This window comes from Pinus tabuliformis, chromosome 7, assembly GCF_031772625.1.
Source record: "Pinus tabuliformis cultivar Carrire ecotype Pingquan chromosome 7, CPIR1, whole genome shotgun sequence".
Classification (NCBI taxonomy): Eukaryota; Viridiplantae; Streptophyta; class Pinopsida; order Pinales; family Pinaceae; genus Pinus; species Pinus tabuliformis.
In genome coordinates this window covers 777376819-777386265 of record NC_142293.1, presented here as the reverse complement: position 1 = coordinate 777386265, position 9447 = coordinate 777376819, and positions in this window count along the sequence as shown.

Sequence of the window (9447 nt, the reverse complement as noted above, 5' to 3'; positions counted from 1 at the left end):
TAGAGACAGCAGTTCAGTTTGTCCACTTTGCTCCTAAACCATGTCAGAAACCGAAACTTATGAGCAAAGTGATGACCATTCATCATCTACAGAGGTTGAGGTACAGAGGAGGCCTCGTAGGGGTGGTAAGGGTGGACATCATAAGCGAGAGGAGCCCACTTCTTTGGCAGAATTACAGGCTTGTCCTATGGCAGTCACTTGTTTTCAGTACATGTCTTGTTATCAGTTTTGTGAGAGGATCTCCCGGATTCAACATCACAGAGAGTTTGCCCGCCTCTTTGTTTTACATTTGCATGATGGACATGTCAATCTAGCAGGGGTAGATTTTACATTGACACCCGAGGTGATCTCACATGCTACAGGGATACCGAATGTTGGTGAGGTGTGGCCTAAGCGCAAGTTGCTAGATACTGTTCACTTTGAGCCTTATGTCTGGCCACCATTCTTGAGACATTTAGCGGGTGTTTTTCCATTCAGATTTCTCCGGAGCGAGTATGCTCCCATCATGAGGCTTATTATGCACTATTTTACCTGTGAGGGCAGATTTTCACAGGTGTACTCATATCACATTCGCCTCTTGATGCACTTCACCCGAGTGAGGATGATGAACATCCCGGTTTTCTTCTTTCAGAACATTCAGAAGATGGTGCCCATGTTGCAAAGGAAGACCCCGGCCCAGCAGTACAGGAGCTTATGTCATTATGGTTTGATTCAGCTCATAGTCTTGCATCAGTTGACTCAGCAGGGCATCTCATGGGAGGAGTTCATTTCTCGTGAGTTTTTCACAGTGCCACCCCAGCCACATCATGAGGTCATTCATGAGGAGGGAGGACCATCTCAGCAGCCTGATATTCTGGTCACCCGACATGTCAGCTCCACACCTCTGGTCACCTATCAGAAAGGCCCAAGGGCCTTATTTGCAGCAGCCAGGCGAGTACTATCTCCACAGCAGGTGGAAGGGGTCTCGCCTTCATCATCAGCACAGCGAGTGTTATCTCCACATTAGGTGGAAGGGGCCTTGCTTTCTTCACCAGCACAGGTACCACAGAGGGGCAAACAACCCATGATTCATGAGGGTCCATCAGGAGTTCCAAACACTGAGATGATTGATCTTGAGGCCAGTTCTCCCAGCCGAGAGGCAAAGGAGATCATTCTGCATCTCAGGGCTGAAAATGATGTTTTGCAGAGGAGACTTGAAGGTGCCCAATGGACTATCACCTACCTGGAGCATCGGAACAAACAGCTGGAGGAGGAGAAAGCACTTGATGAGCTATGGAGGATTCATAGTGACCGAGTCTTGAACTGAAGAAGACTCGGTGATCCATTGCCTGCAGACCGAGAGTCAATGCTCATCCAGGTGAATGCACACTTAGAGAGGCTGTTGGCTAAGGCCATCCAAGAGAAAAAGTTGCTGAGGAATATGAAAAATCATTATTGGGCAAGGATGCATGTCTGCAAAGCCAAAATGAAAGTTTTTCAAAGGAGGTTGACCGAGGCCCAAAAACAGAGAAAGAAGCCAAATCCCCTCTGTATCTTGGCTGAGGCTTCACTCAAGGATCATGGCACTCATTAGCCTAGCCACAGCTCAAATCCCAAAAAAATTCTGAAAGTTTTGGGTAATTTTGGCAATTTTTGGAAATTTACAGGTTTGGGCTCCTCAACGGGTCTCACCCCCGGTGAGACCCTTTGTCATGGCAGCTCCTTTTTGCAAAAACTCAGTATTTCTAGATTTTTCATGCAAAGTTACATATGCCTATGGATGGAATTGAGTTTTTATGGAGTTTTGGGCCTCCAAAAGGTCAAAATACATGCAAAATTTGACTTTCTGCCCCTTTTTTGAGTTGCAGAAACCAGTCTTGGGAGAATTAATTTTTGACATGGCAAATGACCTCCAAATCCAAAAATTCCAGTTGGATCAGAAAGTATACTCACATACCTTTCCAACGAGCTATCCTGCACCCAATTCTGACACCTGCAAGTGCCTTAAACAGAGCCCCAAAGGTGCGCGACCCGTCAGGCAGGTGTGCGCGACCCGTCAGGCAAACTTTGCCAGATTTCACTGTAACAGCTCGGAAAAGCACAATTTGACTTGGTTTGACTTTTTGAGGTTAATGATGGTCCTCTTTGATGTAATTGTGACACTTTTTAGACACTTTTACCCTTTTGTAACTCTTCTAGAAGATTTATTCATGTAAAGGGTAAAAATTGAATGTATGAACTGGTTTCCAAGTTTATAGAGGCAAGTTGTTTTGACTGCCTAGATTGTAGTGCTTAGTTTAGAAGTGGTTGAAACAGCTCCTAGGATAGTGAGCTCGACCCATGGAGGCAGGGAAAGAGGTTAGATCATCTATATTATGTAATTTTTTGCTCATTTTCATGGTTGGACTCTTGAGGGAGAAACTATCATTGTATTATTTCACTTGTATCTCTGCAATTTTTGGCTAAGGAAGACCAGGGTTTTGCAGTCATCTTTGGGATTCTTGTGGACTCATGTGTTGATGGTGTGTTTCTTAATGTACTTGTAAGTGTGTTTATGTGATTCATCTCCTTTCTTTACTTTTGCATATTAAACAAACGAAGTGTTAAAGTATGAATTCATGCCTGCCATGCTCTGCTTTTAAGTTTGTTTAATTTCTATGTTTTCTACTGTCTAAAGAGAATTCAAATTCATTGTTTGCTCTCTTTAGCTCCTCCTCTTTCATTCTTGATCATCCACCTCCACTAAAGGCATCAATACTGTCTCCTACCTCACCCCAAGGAACCCCTTGCAAAAACTGTGTCAAATCCCCGCACCCAAAATTGCAATTCCTCAATTTGCCACCAAAAACCCAAAAAAACCCCAAAATCAACCTTTTTAATCAGTTTACTAGCCTAATATCAGTGTTACCTTGTTGGTCATCTCATCCCATTGAAGATCTACCGAGATTGACCGGAGAGAGCCTTCTCCTGCCTCGTAGGGCTAGCTACGAGGTTGAATGGTTTGATGTAGCTTTGAGGTTTGCCTTTCTCAGCCTGAGGTGAAATTTCAAGTGCTAACAAGGTATACACTGAAGAGTTGCTTGAACCTCTCAAGCCTTCTCTGGAGTTCACAGACTCTCGGACTCTCTCCGTCTCTATCTGCTCGATGCTACCTTTGCTCTGCAGGTCAGCTCGGCTTCTCTGTTCTCTGTAATTTGCTTCTCTCTCTTTCTGCCTCTTCCTCCTTACTCTCTGTCTATTCATGGCTTAAAGCCAATCTGCTCCCTGACTGTTCGTTTTTGCTTCCCAGCTCCTTGGATCTCCTGCCTTTGTCCGCTTGAATTCCCCTGCTCTGCGTCATCATCACTATGTAACACTTCACAGAGAGGTGGCCACCTGTTTCCTCACGAACTGAGTGTCAGTTCTCTTTGAACTGTCATTATTTCCATTGCTCCAAGATTGCTGGTGAAACTGATTCCTCTGCCAACTCATTGATCATACCAGACCTCAAATCTCATATGACTCTGCCTATTTCCCCATCGAATCTAGTCATCCATCAGATCATTTCTCCGTCATTGATCTAGAGCCTCCAGATCCTATGGTCTCCATCCATATCAGGCGGGTAAGTAGCATGACCTTTACCCATCCGATGTGAGCGGTTTTCTCTCTCATCCGCTAAACGTGTGTCACCCAGTGTATGGCATCGGGCGGGACTCATTCGAACCCACTTACCGCTTGAATCCCTTCCGATATCCTGCCGATTTTAGCTCGGGACCCACCTTTTGACGGAATCGGTGATTTCCGTACGGTTTTATGCTTTCCTCATGACCAAGCGCTTAGGGGATTTCCTTCACTGAGGGGGATGCCTCGCATATCAGAAACCACCCCTGTTTCTGGATTTGACCTCTCGTTTGTCAATTTGTGCTAGAGCGTGGTCACCATGGGCCAATGGTCTGTGCGCTTTGATTGAGGGTCCTTGATGTTTCGTGCTGACCACAAATTTATTGTTTAGAGGTTATTTCTAATAAGCTCGACATCCATAAGACTTTGAAACTTCGGCATGAATTTTTACAGAGTTCGGGAAACTTTAAGAGAGTTTAAGGATCCAATTCGGATCATTGTCCTTCTGCATGTGCACCCTTCATTCATCCCATTTGTCGTTGTGCCATGTTTGTTAGTGTACCTGTACTTGCAGTCACTCATGACGAGATGACATCAAATCTAAAAACATCCTAGTCTACCATGACACATGATCATTTCGGATGCAGGTGACTGGGAGATGCTATAAGGTTGCGAGGTAGGATGATGGCTCCAGGCATCGCTGATGAAAATTGCGCAAGGGTCATTGGGTGGTGAAGATGGGCAATCCGAGTCGACAATGATTTTCAGCGAGGTCTGGCTTGGCTAGAGGGAAAAAATGCGCAAATTTTGGGAGGAACAGTTTGGGCTGCGGGAAGGTAGGGTAGACAAAATTTTTGCATTTTCCAGAACGAGCAGGCAGCGGGGGTTTGACAACAAAATTTGTGCAATTTCTTAGAGGAATAGGCTGGGCTCTAGGGAGGATTGGCTAACAGGATCTGCACAATTTTTTGGAGGAAGGGGCCAGGATCTTGGCAACCGAAACTGCACAATTCCTGGAGGGAACTGGCAGTTGGCTGCTGGGTCACTGGCAGCAAAAATTGCGCAATTCCTACAGGGAATTGGTAGTCAGTTGTTGGGAGCTTGGTAGCAAAAAATGTGCAATTCCTGGAGGGAACTGTCAGTTTGTTGCTGGTGAGAGAAATTGCACTGATGCTGGGAGGCCGACCTGCTGATCATCTCTGCACAATTTTTGAGCTGAGCAGACTACTGGGAAGCAGAGGCCCTGCTCATGAAAACTATACAATTTTCTGGAGGAGCAGCTGGTCGACTGTCAGGAGGACTGGCTGGAAAAACTGTGCATTTTTTTTTAGGGAGATAGGGATGGGTACTGGGTGTCTGTTCGACCTGTCTACGCAATTTACTCAGTTAGCAGAGCGGGCAAGGTCAGAAGCCTCTACGCAATTTTTGAGGGGAGTCAGTCCCAGGGTGGCTGACGGGTCCAACTCTCCGGGTGGCTAGCATGAAGATTGATTCAATTTCTTGCGGGCAACACAACTTGAAAAGGCTTGCTTGGTGCTTCTGCGCTGTTATGGGTGACAGTCGATCGAGTCGATAACAGGGTGATGGTCCGGCTGTTAGATGGGAATCCGGCCATCAGAACTTCAACAAAATTACCAAGTGTGTGAACGAGTGAAAGATGCAAATGTGAGGAACAGGTCGGGCTGTAGGGAGGATTGACAGACAGGATATGTGAAACTTTTTGGAGGAACGGGCAGGGAGCTTGGCAGCCGAAACTGCGCAATTCCTAGAGGGAATTGGCAGCAGAAATTTCACAATTCCTTGAGGGAACTAGCAGTTAGCTATCGGGAGCTTGGTAGCAGAAACTGTGAATTCCTGGAGGGAACTATCAGTCTGCTACTGGGAGCTGCTGGCGAGAGAAATTGCATTGATGCTGGGTGGCTGACCTGCTGATCATCTCTGCACAATTTCTGAGTTGAGCAGACTACCAGGTAGTAGAGGGCCTGCTCATGAAAACTGTGCAATTTTCTGAATGAGCAGCCGGTCGATGGTCGGAAGGACTAGCTGGAAAAATTACGTAATTTTTTTGAGGGAGACAGGGGTGGGCACTAGGTGTCTGTCTGGCCTGTCTGGGAAATTTTCTCAGTCAATAGATCGGGCAAGGTCAGTGACCTCTGCGCAATTTTTGAGGGGAGTCATTCATGGGGTGTCTGCCGGGTCCAATGCTCCGGGTGGCCAGCATGAAGGTTGACTGAATTGCTTTCAAGTAGCGCATCTTGAAAATACTTTCTTGGTGATTCTGCGTTGTTCTGGGTGACAGTTGATCGAGTCAATGGCGAGGTGATGGTTCAGCTGTCAAAGGGGAGTCTGGTCATTAGAATTTTAGCAAAATGACTAAGTGTGTGAACGAGTGAAATATGCAAATGTTATCTTACAAACACACACCCACATGACTTGATGCCGAGATGACTCAAACCAACCAGACACACATGTTCAACATGACCAACCGACGGTGTAAGCGACAAGCGCGACACTCGTGATTGATCATTGATCGACCATGACGATGCTTGCGCGACAATGAATGTGACTCCGTGTGTGAGTGCGACAGATGTTTTCATAGTGAACATAACATGTACACATGAAGCGAAGACCTTGAGCATGATCAGAACATGGTCACAAGCAAGACATTGACATCAACATGAAAAAGCTTAGGTGGAATGAACAAGCAACGTGGTTGTGAAGGCTCACACGAGCTCACAGAGTGAACCCGAGTGTATGCAACCATCAAGTGAAACTCTCAAGGGAGGCTTCGAATTTGGGTGCAGGCCAAAATTTTGGAGGGTGGTTGTAGCCGCTACAACACTTGGCGACACACTGGTAGAACTCCAGCTTCTTTGTTTTGGTTCATTGATAGCACAGGGCCTTGGTCTTTCGAGGAGTATTGAAACGCTGTGTGGGTTAATTCAACTTCCCCACTTACCCCATGGATATACGTGGTTCACCTTTTTCTAACTCAGTCAAACACAATAAAAAGTTCATCTTAATCACAGTGTTTTGAATCCGTGAAGGGTAGTTTAGCTCTCAAGTTGAAGATTTTCAAGGTATAAGTTTTCATCTCTGGTGTTTCTTTGCTGCTAGTAGGCCTGGACAGTACCCCGATGAAGTCACACTGGAACACACACATTGCTCCATTGTTAGTGAGCTTGGTCAGTACCCCGGTGGAGTTGCGTGCTTCACCTCTCTGTGCATGGAGCCTTTCTCTTCTTTTGCCTTTGTATTTTTTCAAGAGGACTGTGCATAGGCATTATTTATTTTTGGCGTGGAAGAGGGATCCTGACTTATTGAGAGCAGAAGAGGTTGTTCCTTTAGAGAAGCATGTGAGACCTCTGACATAGGTTTGCTCATTTAGATTTTCCCCTTCTCTGTTTCTACTAGTTGGATGAGCTTGAACACATAGAGCATAATATCGAGTATGGACATGGGGCTTCCCAAAGGGGACACAAGTTCATGGTTCGACCAAAACTTCCCTTGCAGATGGTTCATATTTTCCATTGAGACTTCATCAGCCAAAGGTTATAACCAAGAACATATAAGACATATAGAAGATTGGCCAAGTGCTGCAATGTCACAAGTCTCTTCAAATTTCAGCCACATACTCTATTCAAAACCCAGAACGTAGTAGTTGGGATCAATTATTTCTGAAAACAAAAATAGTAATATACCAAGCAAACAAAAAAAACGTAAACAAAAATAGTAAGCATAACAAACAAATTAAAAACAGAGATAATAAGCAAAGCAAACAAGATGAAAACAACAAGCAGCAAGCAGACTATGTACATGGCACGAGCGCGCCCCAGCCTACTGAAAGTAATGATTAAGATCTTGGCCGTTGACAGGAAGGTTGTCAATTCTCTCGTCAAGTGATTGCAGACGATACATGTGTGGGCCAAGCTTCTCGTGGACTGTGTATGGACCAATCCACAGGGACTGGAACTTTGTATGTTTGCCTTTGTCTTCATGGTGTTAGCGCTTGAATTTGGCCTCAGGCTGAAAAAGACAAAATCCAAGGCAACATCAAACCACTTAGCCTCGTAGCTAGCCCTACGGGGCAGGAGAGGGCTCTCTCCGGGTCTATCTAGGCAAAAGGTCTTCAAAGGGCGGAGATGACTAATAAAGAACATTGATTTTAGGCTAGTAAACTGATTGAGAAGGTGTGATTTTAGATTTTTAGGGTTTTGGTGGAAAACAGAAGGAGAGCAATTTTGGATGTGGGGATAGGACACAACTTTTGCAGAGGTCTTCTTGGGGCAAGGTAGGAGATTGTCTTGATGCCTTTGATTTAAGTGTATGGATAGGAATGAGCGGTGAGGATCTAAAGAGAGCAAGAAACCTTCGAGAGTTCTCTTTAGATAGAGGAAAACATAGATATTAAGCAAACTTAAAGGCAGAGCATATAAATTATGAATTCTACCTTAACACTTCATTTACTTAATGTGCAGAAAAGAAAAGTGGGAAAACGATACACATAACACACTTACAAGTACATGAGAGAAGCACACCATCAACACAAATAACCACAGGAATCCCAAAAAGTGCTGCAAAACCCTGGTCTTTCCTTTGCCAAAATTGCAGAGATACAAAGTGTAATACAATAGAAGCTTATCCCTCAAGAGTCCAACCATGAAAATGACTAAGAAAATACATAATATAGGCAAGCTAACACCTTTCCTTGCCTCTAGGGGTCGAGCTCATCCTTCTAGGAGCTGTTTCAACCAATTCTAAACTGAGCACTAAAATCTAGGCAGTCAAAACAACATGCCTCTATAAGCTAGGAAACCAAATTCATTCATTAAATGTTTGACTTTTTATGAATGAATCTTCTAGAAGAGATAAATAAGTGCCATGACATCATAAAATTACATCAATTACATCAAGGAGGATGAAACATCACTCCAAAAAGTCAAAACTAGTCAAATATGCGTTTTGCTGAGTTGTAGGTGAAAATCTGGCAAACTTCCCTGATGCGTAGCGCCCCAATCCTGAACGCGTAGCGCGCCTTTGAGCCAACTTTTGAGGCACTTCCCGGCATCAAAATGAGGCAAAAGTAGGCTTGTTGGAAAGGTATGGATGTCTACTTTCCAACCCAAGTGGAATTTCGCAATTTGGTGGTCATTTGCCCCTCCAAAATTGCAATCTCCCAAGACTGCTCCCTGTGTGTCCAAAAAGTGGCAGAAAGTCATTTTTTGCATGCTTTTTGACCTTCTGAGGGCTCAAAACCTGATGAAATGTCTTGGTAATTGTTGAGCAAGTGTAATTTGTCATGAAAAATCCAAAAATGCCGAGTTTTTGAGGAATGGACTTGCCCATCTTCAGGGTAGCGCGCGGCGCGCTACGCGTTGAGAGCAAAAACCTGTGTGTGGCACAAAAAAGTCAAAATTGACCAAAATTACTCAAAATTTCCTGAAATTTGAGCTGGAAGTGCATCATTGAGCACCATGCTCCTCCAAGGAAGCCTCAGCCAAAATATGAAGGGGATCGGGCCTTTTCCTCTGTTTTAGTGCCTTGGCCAACCGTCCTTTGAGCACCTTCATTCTTGCTTTACACACATGCATTTGAGCCCAATAGTGATTCTTCATGTGTCGGAGCATGTCCTTATCCCTGTTTGCCTTCGCTATCAACCTCTCTAGATGTGTGCTCACCTGAATGAGCATAGAGCTTTGCTCCTTAGGTGTCAAATCACCGGGTCTCTTGCGAGCCAAGTTCCAGTCTTCTCAGATCCTCCGCAACTCATCAAGAGAGTGTTCATCCTCTAATCGCTTGTTGCACTGCTCTAAATAAGTAATTGTCCAATTTGCCATCTCCAATTTTTGCTGCAACAAGTCATTTTCA